Source organism: Phyllobates terribilis, unplaced genomic scaffold, assembly GCF_046119375.1.
Source record: "Phyllobates terribilis strain yellow unplaced genomic scaffold, ASM4611937v1 Scaffold_11__3_contigs__length_659146591, whole genome shotgun sequence".
NCBI classification, from domain to species: Eukaryota; Metazoa; Chordata; class Amphibia; order Anura; family Dendrobatidae; genus Phyllobates; species Phyllobates terribilis.
The window spans coordinates 607,890,846-607,913,476 of NW_027362771.1; the positions used below are offsets into that span (position 1 = coordinate 607,890,846).

Consider the following 22,631-nt stretch of genomic DNA (forward strand, 5'->3'; position numbering starts at 1 on the left):
AGTATATATCACTCAATCACATATATCCATCCATGCTGTTATGGCTGAAATAGATCACTTTGTTACATGGTCAAATTTTAAAATCAATGCAGCGAAGTCTGAGGCCCTCGATGTCTCCCTCCCCAAATCCATTTAGGATTCCATCCAGTCCAACTTTCCCTTTGCTGGCCCTCACAGGGTATCAAATACTTAGGAATTCCTATTCATAGAGACCTCTCCCATCTATGTTATCTTAATTTTGGGCCCTTTATTGAACAACTCCATACAGACCACTGTTGGCAAGTTAGAACTGTAAGATTCACTACGTGAACCACTGGTGTTTTGTGGAAAAGCACATGTACACTGTGTTCCAAATTATTATTTAAAAAGTGTTTAGGAGTGATAAGGGAAGAATTTGTTTGTTTGTCAGTTAAACTCATTGATGGTGATGTGTGTCAGGGCTCTTTATATCACTGTAAGCAATTGCAGACACCTGTGCTAATTAGTTTGGCAGGTGTGTCCAATGAAAGGCAAGACTACTTAAGAAGGCTGTCTCACATTATTAAGCAGCCTACATTTTCTGCCAAAATGGGAAAGAAAAAGGATGTGTCGGCTGCTGAGAAGCAACAAATAGTGGAGTGTTTAGGTCAAGGCATGACTACAATCAACATTGTGCGATGATCAGGATGAAGTGTCTTGGCAATCAAGAAGTATGTAGCTGATTCACAGTACACACGTGTGCGTGCTGATAAGGGCAAATTGAGGACTCTTTCCTACAGGCAATTACGTCAGGTTAAAAGAGCAGCGGCAAAAAAGCCTTGTCATAGCAACAGACAAGTTTTTGAAGCTGCTTGTGCCTCCAACGTCCCCCGAACAACAAGATGCAGGGTCCTTCAGAGGTTTGCAGCTGTGCATATGCCATCCTGTCGACCTCCTCTATCCACTTCACACAAGCAGAAACGGCTCCAGTGGGCCAAACATTACATGAAGACTGATTTCAAAACTGTTTTGTTCACGGATGAGTGCCGTGCAGCGCTCGATGGTCCAGATGGATGGAGTGGAGGATGGCTGGTTGATGGACACCCCACGCAAACACGGCTACAGCGCCAACAAGGAGGAGGTGGAGTAATGTTTTGGGCTGGAATAATGGGGAGAGAGATTGTCGGCCCCTTTAGGATCCCTGAAGGCGCTAAAGATGAACTCCATAATGTATGTGGATTTTCTCAAACAGCACTTCCTGCCATGGTTCAAGAAGAAGAACCATGTATTTCACAGCAAGATCATTTTTTTGCATGATAATGCACCATCTCATGCTGCACATAAAACATCTGCATCTCTGGCTGATATGGGCATAAAAGGGGACAAACTTATGGTGTGACCCCCATGCTCCCCTGACCTCTACCCCATTCAGAACCTTTGGAGCATCATTAAAAGGAGTGTCTATGATGGCGGGAGGCAGTTCACATCTAAGCAACAGCTCTGGGAGGGTATTCTGTCCTCATGCAAAACAATTGAAGCAGAAACCATCCAAAACCTGACAAATTCAATGGACGAGAGAGTTCAGAAGCTCCTTTCGAACAAGGGGTCCTATGTGAAAATGTAACATCACCTAGAATAAAGTTTTGAGTTGAAAACTGTTTGATTTCAGTTTCTAATAACCTGCTAATGCTTATAATTTCAAAAATGACAATTTTTTTGGTCTTTATTAAAATGAAAAGGTTGATCGAAAAGTTTTGGGGATCTAAGAGTGTGGCAACCCAGTAGTCATGATTACTTCGAATTCTGACAATATGAGGGTCATGTTGCAGGTAGTGCAGCAAGAAGGCACTTATGTGTCTTGCGCATCTCGGAGCCCCAAAATTATTTTCCGGGCTAGATGCAGCTAAAAATTATTATTAATTTTAAATCTGGTGGAGCTTAGTATAGATGGGCTAATAGGATCAGTGCTGCACACTGCTACAAAGCCCAAATTATTTTCCAGTCAAGATACAGATAAACATGATTAGTAATTTGAAAGCTTAAAATGGTTGGTAGGGTGATTTTAACCAATCATCAAGCTTTTACTCTCCCCAGGATGACACAGGGGTAGAAAAGTCGTTTCGGATCCATGATTTGTTCATCTTTATGAACGTGAGTCTGTCTACATTATCAGTGGAGAGCCGCGTGCGCTTATCTGTCAGCACACCACCAGCAGCGCTGAACACACGTTCAGACAGAACGCTGGCTGCGGGGCATGACAAGATCTCCAAGGCGTAAGTGGCTAGCTCCGGCCATTTATCCAGATTGGAAGCCCAAAAAGAGCAAGGGTCCAGTGACACAGTCATGGCTTCAATGTTTACTTGGAGATACTCCTGTACCATGGTCTCTAGGCGTTGACTATGTGTCAGACTTCTTGTCTCCTGTGGCCTTGCAAAGGATGGGCTAAAAAAGGGGTGAATTGATTCCGCAAAATTGATGTTACCAGCAGATACTGTGGTTCTGTTACGGTTTGAGTGCTGAATACTTGACGGTCCCACTGTTGGCAAGTTGGAACTGTGAGATTCACTACGTGCACCACTGGTGTTTTGTGGAAAAGCATATGTAAGATTCTGCAACAGTCTCTGCTGATACTCCTGCATGCGTGCATCCCTTTCTATGGCAGGAATAATTTCTGCAAATTTACTTTTGTACCGGGGATCTAACAGTGTGGCAACCCAGTAGTCAGGATTATTTGTAATTCTCCCAAATCGAGGGTCATGTTGCAGGTAGTGCAGCAAGAAGGCACTCATGTGTGTTGCGCATCCAGGAGCACCAAGTCCCTGTTGTGTTGGTGGCAAGGTAACAATCATGCTTCCTTCCTCTGTCCTCTCCCCCCAACCTCGCACAACAGAAATGTGATCAAGGTCTCCCTCATCTGATGAGTCTTCCATCAGTTCATCCTCCACTTCTTCCTGGGCTCCTGCACCTTCCTCACTAGTTTGGCTGCTACCATGCGCCCTGGTAAAACCATCTCCCGCACCGTCACATGCCTGCCGCCTTGGTGCTGCCGACCGTCTGGACCTTGCAGATGTTAGCCCTTCCGCATACAACTCCTCCTCCTCTGCTTCCTCTACCTCCTCTTGTGCCACCACCTGACTCCGAATTCTGTTTAACATGTGCTCCAGCATGTAAATCACCGGAATAGTCATGCTGATAATGGCATCGTCAGCACTAAACATCTTCGTCGCCATTTCAAAACTGTGCAGAAGGGTGCATAGGTCCCTGATCTGAGACCACTCCTCCAGCGTGATTTGCCCCACCTCTGAATCTCGTTGGCCCAGGCTATACGTCAGAACGTATTGCACCAGGGCTTGTTGGTGCTGCCACAGTCGCTGCAACATGTGCAGAGTTGAATTCCACCGGGTAGGCACATCGCATTTTAGCCGGTGAAGTGGCAGGCCCAACGACTTCTGTAGAGATGTAAGTCGCTGAGCTGCGGGATGCGAACGGCGGAAGTGAGCACACAGCGACCGTGCCCTCTGCAGAAGGCCATCTAGTCTGGGATAGTGGGCTAAAAATTGCTGGACATCCAGGTTCAACACGTGAGCCATACAAGGCACGTGTGTGACATTGCCCCGGCGAAGGTCCGAACCCAGGTTTGCAGCATTGTTGCACACGGCCTTCCCTGGTCTCAGGTGCAGTGGAGACAACCATTCATGAAATTGGTCCTCCAGAGCTGACCACAATTCCTCAGCTGTGTGACTCACATTTCCCAGACATTTCAAAGTAAAAACCGCCTGATGATGTTGAGCCCTACTGCCAGCATAGTAAGGAGGTGTGCAGGATCCCTTCTGCGCAGTTAGAAAGCTTGTGGCATGACCAGACAGGCTTTGGGTGCAGGTGGAAGACGAAGAGGAGGTTGAGGAGGCAGAAGCAGTGGAGGAACTTTGACATAAAGAGGATTGACGCACAACTCGTGGGGACGGCAAGACTTGGACAGCAGCCCCTTGTCCTGCTGTCACCATAGTTACCCAGTGCCCAGTCAGCGACATGTAACGCCCCTGTCCATGCCTACTCGTCCAAGTGTCTGTGGTGAAATGCACCCTGTCACACACAGAGTTTCTCAAAGAAGCGGTGATGTTGTGTGCGACATGCTGGTGGAGCGCAGGCACACCTTTCTTTGAGAAGTAGTGCCGACTGGGCATCTGGTACTGGGGCACTGCGACGGACATAAGGTCTCGAAAATCCTCTGTGTCCACCAGGCGGAAAGGTAGCATTTCTGTAGCCAAGAGCTTGCAGATGGTGAAATTCAACCTCTTAGCTTTCTCATGGCTAGGAGGAAATGGTCTTTTACTTGTCCACATCTGAGGGACCGAGGGATGGCTATTGTGCTTAGACGGGGTTGATAAGGGTGTCCCCGGCAAACTGCCGGTCTGTGAGGAAGATGCAGGCGGACATGTTAGGTTGCCTTGATCCAAAGGTGGTGCTATCGATGTCGGACAGCGCTCAACACCAGCTGGTGTTACCACCTCCAAAGAAAATGATGACCTGCCTATCATGCTGGCTGTTGCGGGTAAAGAGGTGGCAGGTCTGCGCCCCAAAACAAGTGTGACTGCTGTCCCCCCAGTCACAGAGGATGAAGAGGCCGCGGATGCACAAGATATGGCAGACGGTGGTTGGCCCGGCCGGCTAGGCCGCATTGTAGCACACTGAGCTTCCCACTGCAACTTATGCTTCATGTCCATGTGCCGGTTCATGCATGAAGTACTCAAACTACGTATTTTTTGACCTCTACTTAGCTTTTGCTGACAAATGTTACAGATAACACGAGTTGGGTCATCTTTATCGATCTGAAAAAATGCCCAGGCTATGCAAGGCTTAGCACCCATGCGACCTGAAGAGCCACCACGACTTGTGGTGAGAGGCAGAGTTGTGTTTGAGGATGCAGTTGTTGACGTGCTTCCAGTAATACGTCTCTGTCCAGGAAGGCGCAACCTGACCTCGTCGTCACTAGCATCTTCCTCCACCTCCTCTGCTGACCTCATCTCTTGGCTGACTGTGGGTTGACAGTAAGTGGGATCTCCAACCTCATCATCATCACCCTGTGCGTTATCACACCCGTCATCCTCAGAGCCAACCTGTTCCTGCCCTGACAAAAAACTAAAGTTGTCGCTCCAATCAGGTATTTGAGTCTCATCATCGTCTTCCTCATTGTCTCCACCAACAGGAGTTACAGTTTGGGAATGAGGGTCTACATTATGGTCAGAACCTTCTGCGTCTGGTCCTGCATCCGATTCATAAAGATTCTGGGCATCAGTGCAGATCATTTCCTCGTCTGGATTCACAGAAGCGCTGGAGTCGACCTCTGATTCCCAGGCTATAGTATGAGCCTGCAGCTCTGCAGACTCAACCATCTGTTCTACCAAATACTCAGACGGGCAGCTGGAGATTTGGGAGCTGTGAGGAAGCAAGTGGGATTGGGGTGACACCTTTGAGGACTGGAGTATTTGTGATGTTGAAGTTGATGTGGAGGAGAGCCCACTTAAAGGAGCACTTGATATCCGATGAAGCACCTGCTGTTTTTGTGCCTCATCTGGAATTTGTAGCGATTGGCGTGGCCGTAAGAAAGGGATCTTATCACATTTTCCGCTAAAAGAAGTAGACATTTTAGTTTGGCTGGAAGATGGTCTTTCTTCTGCAGATCTTACTGTTGCGTTAACACCTACCCCACGGACACAACCTTTTTTCCCCTTCCCAACACGCCTATTCCCCTTTCCACCAGCAGCAGGCCTTTTTCCACTCATTTTGGTGGTTAACTAATTCACAACTCTGGAGTTGTTTGCACAAAAAAACAATGGATGGGAACCGAGCAGAGCTGAGTGGCCAAACTGTGGTATTAGGCCAAAACTATTGGCTGGGTTAGATGCAGAAAAAAATTATATTCAATTTGCAACCTGATGGAGGTCAGTATAGATGGACTAATAGAGAAAGTTCCACACACAGCTAGAAGCCCAAATATTTTTTCAGAGGTAGATGCAGAAAAAAAATATATTCAGTTTGCAACCTGATGGAGGTCAGTATAGATGGACTAATAGAGAAAGTCCCACACACTGCTAGAAGGCCAAATATTTTTTCAGAGCTAGATGCAGACAAAAAATTATTTTTAATTTGCAACCTGATGGAGGTCAGTATAGATGGACTAATAGAGAAAGTCCCACACACTGCTAGAAGGCCAAATATTTTTTCAGAGCTGGATGCAGATAAAAATTATTTTTAATTTGCAAACTGATGGAGGTCAGTATAGATGGACTAATAGAGAAAGTCCCACACACTGCTAGAAAGCCAAATATTTTTTCAGAGATAGATGAAGATAAAAATTTTATTCAGTTTGCAACCTGATGGAGGTCAGTATAGATGGACTAATAGAACAAGTCCCACACACAGCTAGAAGCCCAAATATTTTTTCAGAGGTAGATGCAGATAAAAATTATTTTTAATTTGCAACCTGATGGAGGTCAGTATAGATGGACTAATAGAGAAAGTCCCACACACTGCTAGAAGGCCAAATATTTTTTCAGAGCTAGAAGCAGACAAAAAATTATTTTCAGTTTGCAACCTGATGGAGGTCAGTATAGATGGACTAATAGAACAAGTCCCACACACAGCTAGAAGCCCAAATATTTTTTCAGAGGTAGATGCATAAAAAAATTATATTCAGTTTGCAACCTGATGGAGGTCTGTATAGATGGATTAATAGAACAAGTCCCACACACAACTAGAAGCCCAATATTTTTTCAGAGGTAGATGCAGAAAAAAAATATATTCAGTTTGCAACCTGATGGAGGTCAGTATAGATGGACTAACAGAACAAGTCCCACACACTGCCAGAAGCCCAAATATTTTTTCAGAGGTAGATGCAGAAAAAAATTATATTCAGTTTGAAACCTGATGGAGGTCTGTATAGATGGATTAATAGAACAAGTCCCACACACAGCTAGAAGTCCAATATTTTTTCAGAGGTAGATGCAGAAAAAAAATATATTCAGTTTGCAACCTGATGGAGGTCAGTATAGATGGACTAATAGAATGATGCTATGCCCAAAAGATTTTACTTTACTAGTTGCAGTAAAAAAATTGGTACTCTATACAGAGGTGGTATATCTTGCAACACAGATAGGCTACTCCACTGACTAACACACTCTGCAATAGGCCAAAAAGGATTAGCTTTGCTAGATTCAGCCAAATGCTGTGAAAAAAACTTGCACAGCACTGGCACAGACCTGCCTGGCAAAAACTGATAGGAACTGATGTAACCTAGTCCTGAAAAGGACTGTAATTACAATTAGTCTTTACTCCCACAATCTATCTATTTAAGAGCACAGACCTGCCTGATAAAAGTCGTAGGAAATGCTGTAACCTAGTCCTTAAAAGGACTGCAATCACAACTATTCCCTACTCCCAAGCTATCTGTAGATTTTTGCGAAAATTGGCTTGAAATTAACAAGGTATAGCGCACACAGCAACAGCGGTGCCATCTAACACGCAGCTGAAGCAGTGAGAAAATGGTGGCGACGGGGAAAATAGCTTGGTCTTATAGGGCAAGGACATGTGACATAACTGCCAATGACACATGCCCTTGCTTGTGTGAAAAAAGCACTTCGCTCCGTGTGTGCGCTGCTGATAGGCTGACAGATTGCACCTCCCCACTGTAAATGCGGGAAAGAAAAAAAAATGGAGATCTTCATTATTCCTGCAGAGATCCATCCCCTGCCCCTCCCCCCACCCCGCTGTACACTCAAACTGCGTATTAACATTAATTTTCATCATTACTGAGAAAAAATCCAGTTATGATTTTGGTGCACGAACAGTTATCGAACATAACCTCAAACAGCCGAATTTTTCTCAAATCGTTCGTGTTCCCCGAACGGCTCGAACACCGCCCAAAACAGCTCGAATTTGAGATTGGTGAACAGTTCGAGTAGAACAACGCTCATCTCTACTCCTGAAGCTCTGCAATCCAACTGTAATATGAGGTTTCACAGAGCTGCTAGAGACAGGAGACTACCTGGAGGGAGGGGATTTCCTCACAATCTGGTGAGGAAGGAGAAATGAAAGTAAAAGAGATGTGCCTGTCAGGCCTATTGTATGTGACGGAGGGTTAAAATCTCAGTTTTCGCATGTTTTCCACCTTTTGTAGTTCAAAATTATAGGATAGCATGACCGCTGCCTCCTACATTCTCAATTCCCTCTGCTACATCAACAGTTTACTAATTTTTGTTAAAAATTAGATCCAAATTAATAATGACAGCAGTGGGATTTGAACCCACACCTCCAAAGAGTCTGGAGCATAAATCCAGCACCTTAGACCGCTCGGCCACGCTACCTCATACAGATGTTCAAAGTTATTTATATCAGAAATTTGCTAATGATATAAGTTGCAAAAAATATTGTATATCCAATTAGACAAAGAGACTAATTATCAGGGAAACGTAATTATCAGGGATTTGTTTGTACATTGACTCTGGGGCACCATTTTACAAAACATATGACTTGTATCCAGATGTTTTACTAATCTTTCCTCTGTTGGCTCATCCGCTAATTTTTAGATATCACTGAATTAGATGGTATAGATTACTTGCTATGATCTCCCATATACAGGACACTCAAACATGAAGGATTCCTACAACCCTGCATGAACATAACAGATGATCAGAAGCAGCAGCAAGGAAGACATTATACAGCAGTACAGAGCAGTGTAGCTATGAATCCATCACTAGGGTGACTTACTGGAAAGCAGCAGAAGCAGCATGGCTCTGTTTATGTTTGCTAATCACTCTGCTCATCCTGTATTGATAACCCTAAAAAGGCAGCAGGGATATGAGCTAGCAGTTAGACTTCTTTTGACCAAGATTAATTTTGGCAAATTTTGAGAATGGTTGATCATTGATTGAACTGACATGGATGTAACATAGATGGTAAATTATGTCATTAATTCTGATGCCTAAAGCCAACATGACCACTCATATGCAGTATTCATGCGCATGACTTGTTCACATGTTCCTTTTCTTCTACAGCACAGTGAAGATCGTTTCATTTTATATTTGCTTTCTTAGAGAACACAGAAGCAAAATAGGAATTTAAAAGTTCAGTCTTCTCAATATCATTATTGACCACTTTACCCTTTTCATCCTTTAAAAATCCTATAGCGTCTTTGGCTTTTCTTTAACTTTTGACTTACTTCCAAAATCCTTTCTTATTGCTTTTGGTCTCCCTTGCAAGCCTCACTTCATTACTGGCTTTAGCTCTTCTAACGCTAGCCCAGCTTTCCCTGCAGACAGCATTATATTCGTCTTTAGATATGAACCCTTCTTTCCATCTGATATTCATTTCTTTGTTCCTTTTTAGCAAGCTTTTAAGTTCAGTATTCAGCCATCCTGGTCTCCATAAATGCTTTCCATTCTTCCTTCTTTTCGGGATTTTTACTGATTGTGCAGTGAGAATTTAATTTAGAAAAATCTCCCATCCTTCCTGGACATTTCTTTCCTTTAGAACATCCTTCCTTTCCTTCCTTTTTACTGAGTCCATTAAAAACTGCCTTTCTACAGTCCAATCTTAAAATCTCAGTTTTCGCAGGTTTTCCTCCTTTTGTAGTTCAAAATTATAGGATAGCATGACCGCTGCCTCCTAAGTTCTCAATCCCCTTTACTTCCTCAACCGTTTCCTAATTTTTTGTAAAAATTGGATGCATTTAAATAATGGCAGTGGTGGGATTTTAACCCACGCATCCAGAGAGACTGGAGAATTAATCCAGCGACTTAAACCGCTCAGCCACGCTACCGCTTACAAATATTCTAAGTTATTTATATCAGAAGTTTGCTTTTGATGAAAGTGGCAGAAAATATTTTATATCCAATAAGACAAAAAGACAAATGTTAGAATGCAACAGCAATCTAATTATCAGGGATTTGTTTGTACATTGACTTTGCGGCACCATTTTACAAAACATATGACTTGTATCCAGATATTTTACTAATCTTTCCTGTGTTGGCTCATCCGCTAATTTTTAGATATCACTAAATTAGGTGGTATAGATTACTTGCTATGATCTCCCATATACAGGACACTCAAACATGAAGGATTTCTACACCCCTGCGTCTACGTTACAGAAAATCAGAAGCAGCAGCAAGGAAGACATTATACAGCAGTGCAGAGCAGTGTAGCTTTGAATCCATCACTAGGGTGCCTTACTGGAAAGCAGCAAAATCAGCTTGGCTCTGTTTATGTTTGCTAATCACTCTGCTCATCCTGTGTTGATAACCCTAAAAAGGCAGCAGGGATATGAGCTAGCAGTTAGACTTCTTTTGACTAAGATTGATTTTGGCAAATTTTGAGAATGGTTGATCATTGATTGAACTGACATGGATGTAGCATAGATGGTAAATTATGTAATTCATTCTGATGCCTAAAGCTAACATGACCACTCATATGCAGTATTCAAATGTATGGCTTGTTCACATGTTCCTTTTCTTCTACATCAAAGTGAAGATCACTTGATGTTACATTTGCTTTCTTAGAGAACACAGAAGCAAAATAGGAATTTAAAAGTTCAGACTTTTCAACTTCATTATTGACCACTTTACCCTTTTCATCCTGTAAAAATCCTATAGCATCTTTGGATTTTCTTTAACATTTGACTTACTTCCAAAAACCTTTCTTATTGCTTTTGGTGTCTCTTGCAGGCCTCACTTCATTACTGGCTTTAGCTCTACTAACGCTAGCCCAGCTTTCCCTGCAGACAGCATTATATTCTTCTTTAGATATGAACCCTTCTTTCCATTTGATATTCATTTCTTTGTTCCTTTTTAGCAAGCTTTTAAGTTCAGTATTCAGCCATCCTGGTCTCCATAAATGCTTTCCATTCTTCCTTTTTTCGGGATTGTTACTGATTGTGCAGTGAGAATTTAATTTAGCAAAATGTTCTTCCTTCCTGGATATCTCTTTTCTTTAGAACATCCTACCTTTCCTTCCTTTTTACTGAGTCCATTAAAAACTGCTTTTCTACAGTCCAATCTAAAAATATCAGTTTTCGCAGGTTTTCCTCCTTTTGTTGTTCAAAATTATAGGATAGCATGATCGCTGCCTCCTAAGTTCTCAAACCCCTTTACTTCCTCAACCGTTTCCTAATTTTTGGTAAAAATTAGATCCAAATAAATAATGTCAGCGGTGGGATATTAACTCACGCCTCCAGAGAGACAGGAGCCTTAATCCAGCGCTTTAGACTGCTTGGCCATGCTACTTCATACGGATGTTCAAACTTATTTAAATCAGAAATTTGCTTATGATATAAGTGGCAGAAAACATTGTATATCTAATTAGACAAAAATACAAATCTTATTTTGCATGAGCAACGTAATTATCAGGGAATTGTTTGTACATTGACTCTGGGGCACCATTTTACAAAACATATGACTTGTATCCAGATATTTTACAAACCTTTCCTCTGTTGGCTCATCCGCTAATTTTTAGACATCACTGAATTATGTGGTATAGATACTCGCTATGATCTCCCATATACAGGACACTCAAACATGAAGGATTCCTACACCCCTGCCTGTACGTAACAGATAATCAGAAGCAGCAGCAAGGAAGACATTATACAGCAGTGCAGAGCAGTGTAGCTATGAATCCATCACTAGGGTGACTTTCTGGAAAGCAGCAGTAGCAGCATGGCTCTGTTTATGTTTGCTATTCACTCTGCTCATCCTGTATTGATAACCCAAAAAAGGCAGCAGGGATATGAGCTAGCAGTTAGACTTCTTTTGACCAAGATTTATTTTAGCAAATTTTGAGAATGGTTGATCATTGATTGAATTGACATGGATGTAACATAGATGGTAAATTATGTAATTAATTCTGTTGCCTAAAGCCAACATGACCACTCATATGCAGTATTCATACGTATGACTTATTCACATGTTACTTTTCTTCTACAGCACAGTGAAGATCACTTGATGTTACATTTGCTTTCTTAGAGAACACAGAAGCCAAATAGGAATTTAAAAATTCAGTCTTCTCAACATCATTATTGACCACTTTACCCTTTTCATCTTTTAAAAATCCTATAGCACGTTTGGCTTTTCTTTAACTTTTGACTTACTTCCAAAATGCTTTCTTTTTGCTTTTGGTCTCTCTTGCAAGCCTCAATTCATTACTGGCTTTAGATCTTATAACGCTAGCCCAGCTTTCCCTGCAGACAGAATTATATTCTTCTTTAGATGTGAACCCTTCTTTCCATTTGATATTCATTTATTTGTTCCTTTTTAGCAAGCTTTTAAGTTCAGTATTCAGCCATCCTGGTCTCCATAAATGCTTTCCATTCTTCCTTCTTTTCGGGATTGTTACTAATTGTGCAGTGAGAATTTAATTTAGCAAAATATTCCATCCTTCCTGGACATTTCTTTTCTTTAGAACATCCTACCTTTCCTTCCTTTTTACTGAGTCCATTAAAAACTGCCTTTCTACAGTCCAATCTAAAAATATCAGTTTTCGCAGGTTTTCCTCCTTTTGTAGTTCAATATTATAGGATAGCATGATTGCTGCCTCCTAAGTTCTCAAACCCTTTACTTCCTCAACCATTTCCTATTTTTTGGTAAAAAATTGATCCAAATAAATAATGGCAGCAGTGGGATTTGAACCCACGACTCCAGAGTGACAGTAGCCTAAATCCAGCGCCTTAGACCACTCGGCCACGCTACCGTTTACAAATGTTTACAGTTATGTATATCAGAAGTTTGCTTTTGATGTAAGTGGCAGAAAATATTTTATATCCAATAAGACAAAAATACAAATGTTATTATGCAACAGCAACGTAATTATCAGGGATTTGTTTGTACATTGAATCTGGGGCACCATTTTACAAAACATATGACTTGTATCCAGATATTTAACTAATCTTTCCTCTGTTGGCTCATCCGCTAATTTTTAGATATCACTGAATTAGGTGGTATAGGTGCTAGCCCAGCTTTCCCTGCAGGCAGCATTATATTCTTCTTTAGATATGAACCCTTCTTTCCATTTGATATTCATTTCTTTGTTCCTTTTTAGCAAGCTTTTAAGTTCAGCATTCAGCCATCCTGGTTCCTTCTTTTCGGGATTGTTACTGATTGTGCAGTGAGAATTTAATTTAGCAAAATCTCCCATCCTTCCTGGACATTTCTTTCCTTTAGAACATCCTACCTTTCCTTCCTTTTTACTGAGTCCATTAAAATCTGCCTTTCCACAGTCCAATCTTAAAATCTCAGTTTTCGCAGGTTTTCCACCTTTTGTAGTTCAAAAGTATAGGATAGAATTACCGCTGCCTCCTAAATTCTCAATTCCCTTTACTTCATCAACTGTTTCCTAAATTTTCGTAAAAATCAGATCCAAATAATTAACAGCAGCAATAGGATTTGAACCCACGCCTCCAGGGAGACTAGAGCCTAACTCCAGCACCTTAGACGACTCGGCCACGCTACCTCATACGGATGTTCAAATTTATTTAAATCAGAAATTTGCTAATGATAAAAGTGGCAGAAAACATTGTATATCTAATTAGACAAAAATACAAATGTTATTATGCATGAGCAATGTAGTTATCAGGGATTTGTTTGTACATTGACTCTGGGGCACCATTTTACAAAACATATGACTTGTATCCAGATATTTAACTAATCTTTCCTCTGTTCGCTCATCCGCTAATTTTTAGATATCACTGAATTAGGTGGTATAGATTACTTGCTATGATTTCCCATATACAGTACACTCAAACATGAAGGATTCCTACACCCCTGCCTGTACGTAACAGATAATCAGAAGCAGCAGCAAGGAAGACATTATACAGCAGTACAGAGCAATGTAGCTATGAGTTCAGCACTAGGGTGACTTACTGGAAAGTAGCAGAAGCAGCATGGCTCTGTTTATGTATGCTAATCACTCTGCTCATCCTGTATTGATAACAATAAAATGCAATAGGGAAATGAGCTAGCATTTAGACTTTTCTTGACCAAAATTGATTTTGGCAAATTTTGAGAATGGTTGATCATTGATTGAACTGACATGGATGTAACATAGATGGTAAATTATGTAATTAATTCTGATGCCTAAAGCCAACATGAACACTCATATGCAGTATTCTTACATATGACTTGTTCACATGTTCCTTTTCTTCTACAGCACAGTGAAGATAACTTGATGTTACATTTGCTTTCTTAGAGAACACAGAAGCCAAATAGGAATTTAAAAGTTCAGTCTTCTCAACATCATTATTGACCACTTTACCCTTTTCATCCTTTAAAAATCCTATAGCATCTTTGGCTTTTCTTTAACTTTTGACTTACTTCCAAAATCCTTTCTTATTGCTTTTGGTCTCTCTTGCAAGCCTCACTTCATTACTGGCTTTAGCTCTTCTAACGCTAGCCCAGCTTTCCCTGCAGACAGCATTATATTCTTCTTTAGATATGAACTAGTGTTGAGCGAACATGCTCGACACTGCTTGTTACTCGCCCGAGCATCACGCTACTCGGGATGTTCGGCGAGCACCGAGCATTTCCGGGTTACTCGGGCGGGAGCTCGTGTCTCCGCCCTGCATGTTTGGCGCTGTTTACAGAGCCAATGAACATGCAGGGATTGCCAGCCAGTCACTGTAATGCCGCAGCCATGTTGTTTGTGGGCATTACAGTGATTGGCTGGCCGCACAGCGTCACGTAGAGTATTTAAAACCGGGCGCCGCCATCTTGGACACAGTCGCTCTGGATCAGACAGTGTAGGGACAGCGCTGCTGATTTAGGGAGAGATATATCCTGCAAAATAATTAGTGTAGGGTCTGTAAAGGCTGCCAGATCAAACAAACAGTCCTTCTCAGGACTAATGTCCATCCCAGGTATATCAGGCAGGCCCAGGCAGGCAGGCTGTATAGGAGACACAGTGGTTATACCAGCAAACGCTGCATTACAGTCCTGTGTGCTGCTCCTGTTGCTGAAATTGCTGGACTTAGCTCCAGTTCCCGGGGGCCAGGAAAAATTCTTTTTTTTATCTAAATCCTCTTTTTTTTTTCGTCCTTCACAATGTACAAATACCCATCTTATTAACCTGTTGGTGCCCCCCCCCAAAAAAAAAGTGTGCCTCTGATTTTTCAGATGCAAATATATCTGTTGAAAATAGTCTGGTGTAGTCCAGAGAAATAGAAGTGTGGTTTTGCAGTTCTATGGGCCATTTGTATCTAAAAAAAAACAGTTTGAGTGTGTCGCTCACTGTTCAGCCGCAAATATATATATATATTTTAAAAAGCCTGGTATACACCAGTAAATTTTTACTGTGGTTTTGATGTTCCATGGTAAAACATCTCTATTATCCTGTTTTTGGCATTTTTTGCTGTATAAAAATAATAATAGTGTCTCCCTGATTTTTCAGACACAAATATATCTGTTGAAAATAGTCTGGTGTAGGCCAGAGAGACAGAAGTCTGCTTTTGCTGTTCCACGGTACAAACCTCTGTATTATCCACTTTTGGGCCATTTGTATTTAAAAAAAACAGTTTGAGTGTGTCGTTCACTGTTCAGCCACAAATACATATATATATTAAAAAGCCTGGTTTACACCAGTAAATTATTACTGTGGTTTTGATGTTCCACGGTAAAACATCTCTATTATCCTGTTTTTGGCATTTTTTGCTGTATAAAAATAATAATAGTGTCTCCCTGATTTTTCAGACACAAATATATCTGTTGAAAATAGTCTGGTGTAGGCCAGAGAGACAGAAGTGTGCTTTTGCTGTTCCATGGTAAAAAATCTCTATTATCCTGCTTTTTGCATTTTTTGCTGTAAAAAAAAAAAAAAATAGTGTCTCCCTGATTTTTCAGACACAAATATATCTGTTGAAAATAGTCTGGTGTAGTCCCGAGAAATACAAGTGTGGTTTTGCAGTTCCACGGTACAAACCTCTGTATTATCCACTTTTGGGCCATTTGTATATAAAAAAAACAGTTTGAGTGTGTCGCTCACTGTTCAGCCGCAAATACATATATATATCAAAAAGCCTGGTATACACCAGTAAATTATTACTGTGGTTTTGATGTTCCACGGTAAAACATCTCTATTATCCTGTTTTTGTCATTTTTTGCTGTATATAAATAATAATAGTGTCTCCCTGATTTTTCAGACACAAATATATCTGTTGAAAATAGTCTGGTGTAGGCCAGAGAGATAGAAGTGTGCTTTTGGTGTTCCACGGTAAAAAAACTCTATTATCCTGCTTTTTGCATTTTTTGCTGTAAAAAAAAAAAAAATAGTGTCTCCCTGATTTTTCAGACACAAATGTATCTGTTGAAAATAGTCTGGTGTAGGCCCGAGAAATACAAGTGTGGTTTTGCAGTTCCGCGGTACAAACCTCTGTATTATCCACTTTTGGGCCATTTGTATCTAAAAAAAACAGTTTGAGTGTGTCGCTCACTGTTCGGCTATGTGCCCACGATGCAGAAATGAAGCAGAAAATTTCTGCAGCATTTCTGCATCTCCCTGGCAGAAAAAACGCATGCAGATTGTGCATGCGTTTTTCCTGCAGAATACATGCGGATCCACATGCGGATTCACATGAGTTTCCGCATGCAGATTGACAAGCGCTTTCCAGGCGATAGCATCACTTGGAAAGTGCTTGACAACTAGGTCACACTGTATAAATCCATGCAAACAGCATGGATTTATACAGTGTGAACCGTAAAAATTAAAACAAATAAAGCTATACTCACCCCCGAGGCCCCGGTGTGTGCCGCAGCGCTCATTCCTGTCTGGTTCCCGGCTGCCGGCATATCGCGAGACAGAGCGGTGAAGGGCCTGCGGTCACATGACTGTGACGTCACCGCAGGTCCTCAAGCGATGCCGGTATTCAGAGAGAAGCCGCCGGACAGGTGAATATAAACTTTATTTGTTATTTTATTCTTTTTTACAGGTACAATGGTACCCAGGTCTGGATGAGAGTCTCCTCTCCTCCAGAACTGGGTACCATCCGCACATAGAGACCCATAGAAGCCACTTGTAAAAATGTACAGTCGCGGTTTCTATGCGTCTCAATGCAAGTCAATGGCGGGAGTTCCACTGCGCTTCCGCAAAATTAAATGACATGCTGTGGATTTTTGTACGCAGCATAAATGCTGCGGAAAAATCAGCAGCATGTGCATAGAACATGGGGAATCCCCTTGGGGACCATGGGGTGCGGATTACTTAGCGTTTCACAAGCGCTTCCACTGCTGGAAATTCCGCAGCATAAATGCTTGAAAAACGCTACGTGTGCACCCAGCGTTCAGCCGCAAATATATATATATTTTAAAAAGCCTGGTATACACCAGTAAATTATTACTGTGGTTTTGATGATCCACGGTAAAACATCTCTATTATCCTGTTTTTGGCATTTTTTGCTGTATAAAAATAATAATAGTGTCTCCCTGATTTTTCAGTCACAAATATATCTGTTGAAAATAGTCTGGTGTAGGCCAGAGAGACAGAAGTGTGCTTTTGCTTTTCCACGGTAAAAAATCTCTATTATCCTGCTTTTTGCATTTTTTGCTGTAAAAAAAAAAAAAAAATAGTGTCTCCCTGATTTTTCAGACACAAATATATCTGTTGAAAATAGTCTGGTGTAGGCCCGAGAAATACAAGTGTGGTTTTGCAGTTCCACGGTACAAAGCTCTCTATTATCCACTTTTGGGCCATTTCTACCTAAAAAAAACAGTTTGAGTGTGTCGCTCACTGTTCAGCCGCAAATATATATATATTTTAAAAAGCCTAGTATACACAAGTAAATTATTACTGTGGTTTTGATGTTCCATGGTAAAACATCTCTATTATCCTGTTTTTGGCATTTTTTGCTGTATAAAAATAATAATAGTGTCTCCCTGATTTTTCAGACACAAATATATCTGTTGAAAATAGTCTGGTGTAGGCCAGAGAGACAGAAGTGTGCTTTTGCTGTTCCACGGTAAAAAATCTCTATTATCCTGCTTTTTGCATTTTTTGCTGTAAAAAAAAAAAAATAGTGTCTCCCTGATTTTTCAGACACAAATATATCTGTTGAAAATAGTCTGGTGTAGGCCCGAGAAATACAAGTGTGGTTTTGCAGTTCCACGGTACAAACCTCTGTATTATCCACTTTTGGGCCATTTGTATCTAAAAAAAACAGTTTGAGTGTGTCGCTCACTGTTCAGCCGCAAATATATATATATGTTCAAAAGCCTGGTATACACCAGTAAATTCTTACTGTGGTTTGATGTTCCACGGTAAAACATCTCTATTATCCTGTTTTGGCATTTTTTGCTGTATAAAAATAATAATAGTGTCTGCCTGTTTTTACAGACACAAATATATCTGTTGAAAATAGTCTGGTGTAGGCCAGAGAGACAGAAGTGTGCTTTGGCTTTTCCACGGTAAAAAATCTCTATTATCCTGCTTTTTGTATTTTTTGCTATAAAAAAAAAAAAAAATAGTGTCTCCCTGATTTTTCAGACACAAATATATCTGTTGAAAATAGTCTGGTGTAGGCCCGAGAAATACAATTGTGGTTTTGCAGTTCCACGGTACAAACCTCTGTATTATCCACTTTTGGGCCATTTGTATCTAAAAAAAACAGTTTGAGTGTGTCGCTCACTGTTCAGCTGCAAATATATATATATTTTAAAAAGCCTGGTATACACCAGTAAATTATTACTGTGGTTTTGATGTTCCACGGTAAAACATCTCTATTATCCTGTTTTTGGCATTTTTTGCTGTATAAAAATAATAATAGTGTCTCCCTAATTTTGCAGACACAAATATATCTGTTGAAAATAGTCTGGTGTAGGCAAGAGAGACAGAAGTGTGCTTTTGCTGTTCCATGGTAAAAAATCTCTATTATCCTGCTTTTTGCATTTTTTGCTGTAAAAAAAAAAAAAAATAGTGTCTCCCTGATTTTTCAGACACAAATATATCTGTTGAAAATAGTCTGGTGTAGGCCCGAGAAATACAAGTGTGGTTTTGCAGTTCCACGGTACAAACCTCTGTATTATCCACTTTTGGGCCATTTGTATCTAAAAAAAACAGTTTGAGTGTGTCGCTCACTGTTCAGACTCAAATATATATATATTTTAAAAAGCCTGGTATACAACAGTAAATTATTACTGTGGTTTTGATGTTCCACGGTAAAACATCTCTATTATCCTGTTTTTGGCATTTTTTGCTGTATAAAAATAATGATAGTGTCTCCTTGATTTTTCAGACACAAATATATCTGTTGAAAATAGTCTGGTGTAGGCCAGAGAGACAGAAGTGTGCTTTTGGTGTTCCACGGTAAAAAAACTCTATTATCCTGCTTTTTGCATTTTTTGCTGTAAAAAAAAAAAAAATAGTGTCTCCCTGATTTTTCAGACACAAATGTATCTGTTGAAAATAGTCTGGTGTAGGCCCGAGAAATACAAGTGTGGTTTTGCAGTTCCGCGGTACAAACCTCTGTATTATCCACTTTTGGGCCATTTGTATCTAAAAAAAACAGTTTGAGTGTGTCGCTCACTGTTCGGCTATGTGCCCACGATGCAGAAATGAAGCAGAAAATTTCTGCAGCATTTCTGCATCTCCCTGGCAGAAAAAACGCATGCAGATTGTGCATGCGTTTTTCCTGCAGAATACATGCGGATCCACATGCGGATTCACATGAGTTTCCGCATGCAGATTGACAAGCGCTTTCCAGGCGATAGCATCACTTGGAAAGTGCTTGACAACTAGGTCACACTGTATAAATCCATGCAAACAGCATGGATTTATACAGTGTGAACCGTAAAAATTAAAACAAATAAAGCTATACTCACCCCCGAGGCCCCGGTGTGTGCCGCAGCGCTCATTCCTGTCTGGTTCCCGGCTGCCGGCATATCGCGAGACAGAGCGGTGAAGGGCCTGCGGTCACATGACTGTGACGTCACCGCAGGTCCTCAAGCGATGCCGGTATTCAGAGAGAAGCCGCCGGACAGGTGAATATAAACTTTATTTGTTATTTTATTCTTTTTTACAGGTACAATGGTACCCAGGTCTGGATGAGAGTCTCCTCTCCTCCAGAACTGGGTACCATCCGCACATAGAGACCCATAGAAGCCGCTTGTAAAAATGTACAGTCGCGGTTTCTATGCGTCTCAATGCAAGTCAATGGCGGGAGTTCCACTGCGCTTCCGCAAAATTAAATGACATGCTGTGGATTTTTGTACGCAGCATAAATGCTGCGGAAAAATCAGCAGCATGTGCATAGAACATGGGGAATCCCCTTGGGGACCATGGGGTGCGGATTACTTAGCGTTTCACAAGCGCTTCCACTGCTGGAAATTCCGCAGCATAAATGCTTGAAAAACGCTACGTGTGCACCCAGCGTTCAGCCGCAAATATATATATATTTTAAAAAGCCTGGTATACACCAGTAAATTATTACTGTGGTTTTGATGATCCACGGTAAAACATCTCTATTATCCTGTTTTTGGCATTTTTTGCTGTATAAAAATAATAATAGTGTCTCCCTGATTTTTCAGTCACAAATATATCTGTTGAAAATAGTCTGGTGTAGGCCAGAGAGACAGAAGTGTGCTTTTGCTTTTCCACGGTAAAAAATCTCTATTATCCTGCTTTTTGCATTTTTTGCTGTAAAAAAAAAAAAAAAATAGTGTCTCCCTGATTTTTCAGACACAAATATATCTGTTGAAAATAGTCTGGTGTAGGCCCGAGAAATACAAGTGTGGTTTTGCAGTTCCACGGTACAAAGCTCTCTATTATCCACTTTTGGGCCATTTCTACCTAAAAAAAACAGTTTGAGTGTGTCGCTCACTGTTCAGCCGCAAATATATATATATTTTAAAAAGCCTAGTATACACAAGTAAATTATTACTGTGGTTTTGATGTTCCATGGTAAAACATCTCTATTATCCTGTTTTTGGCATTTTTTGCTGTATAAAAATAATAATAGTGTCTCCCTGATTTTTCAGACACAAATATATCTGTTGAAAATAGTCTGGTGTAGGCCAGAGAGACAGAAGTGTGCTTTTGCTGTTCCACGGTAAAAAATCTCTATTATCCTGCTTTTTGCATTTTTTGCTGTAAAAAAAAAAAAATAGTGTCTCCCTGATTTTTCAGACACAAATATATCTGTTGAAAATAGTCTGGTGTAGGCCAGAGAGACAGAAGTGTGCTTTTGCTTTTCCACGGTAAAAAATCTCTATTATCCTGCTTTTTGCATTTTTTGCTGTAAAAAAAAAAAAAAAATAGTGTCTCCCTGATTTTTCAGACACAAATATATCTGTTGAAAATAGTCTGGTGTAGGCCCGAGAAATACAAGTGTGGTTTTGCAGTTCCACGGTACAAAGCTCTCTATTATCCACTTTTGGGCCATTTCTACCTAAAAAAAACAGTTTGAGTGTGTCGCTCACTGTTCAGCCGCAAATATATATATATTTTAAAAAGCCTAGTATACACAAGTAAATTATTACTGTGGTTTTGATGTTCCATGGTAAAACATCTCTATTATCCTGTTTTTGGCATTTTTTGCTGTATAAAAATAATAATAGTGTCTCCCTGATTTTTCAGACACAAATATATCTGTTGAAAATAGTCTGGTGTAGGCCAGAGAGACAGAAGTGTGCTTTTGCTGTTCCACGGTAAAAAATCTCTATTATCCTGCTTTTTGCATTTTTTGCTGTAAAAAAAAAAAAATAGTGTCTCCCTGATTTTTCAGACACAAATATATCTGTTGAAAATAGTCTGGTGTAGGCCCGAGAAATACAAGTGTGGTTTTGCAGTTCCACGGTACAAACCTCTGTATTATCCACTTTTGGGCCATTTGTATCTAAAAAAAACAGTTTGAGTGTGTCGCTCACTGTTCAGCCGCAAATATATATATATGTTCAAAAGCCTGGTATACACCAGTAAATTCTTACTGTGGTTTGATGTTCCACGGTAAAACATCTCTATTATCCTGTTTTGGCATTTTTTGCTGTATAAAAATAATAATAGTGTCTGCCTGTTTTTACAGACACAAATATATCTGTTGAAAATAGTCTGGTGTAGGCCAGAGAGACAGAAGTGTGCTTTGGCTTTTCCACGGTAAAAAATCTCTATTATCCTGCTTTTTGTATTTTTTGCTATAAAAAAAAAAAAAAATAGTGTCTCCCTGATTTTTCAGACACAAATATATCTGTTGAAAATAGTCTGGTGTAGGCCCGAGAAATACAATTGTGGTTTTGCAGTTCCACGGTACAAACCTCTGTATTATCCACTTTTGGGCCATTTGTATCTAAAAAAAACAGTTTGAGTGTGTCGCTCACTGTTCAGCTGCAAATATATATATATTTTAAAAAGCCTGGTATACACCAGTAAATTATTACTGTGGTTTTGATGTTCCACGGTAAAACATCTCTATTATCCTGTTTTTGGCATTTTTTGCTGTATAAAAATAATAATAGTGTCTCCCTAATTTTGCAGACACAAATATATCTGTTGAAAATAGTCTGGTGTAGGCAAGAGAGACAGAAGTGTGCTTTTGCTGTTCCATGGTAAAAAATCTCTATTATCCTGCTTTTTGCATTTTTTGCTGTAAAAAAAAAAAAAAATAGTGTCTCCCTGATTTTTCAGACACAAATATATCTGTTGAAAATAGTCTGGTG

The 22,631-nt window shown here is 40.5% G+C and overlaps 2 non-coding genes across 2 annotated transcripts; both read right to left on the minus strand.

Moving 5' to 3' along the window:
• Nucleotides 1–8,239: 8,239 nt before the first annotated feature.
• TRNAI-UAU (transfer RNA isoleucine (anticodon UAU)) lies at nucleotides 8,240–8,321 on the minus strand. The gene has a single exon. It is a non-coding gene; the product is annotated as a tRNA-Ile (tRNA).
• A 4,290-nt stretch (nucleotides 8,322–12,611) lies between these two features.
• Nucleotides 12,612–12,693, minus strand: TRNAL-UAG (transfer RNA leucine (anticodon UAG)). Its single transcript is given in 2 exon segments — nucleotides 12,612–12,646; nucleotides 12,656–12,693. It is a non-coding gene; the product is annotated as a tRNA-Leu (tRNA).
• Nucleotides 12,694–22,631: the final 9,938 nt, after the last annotated feature.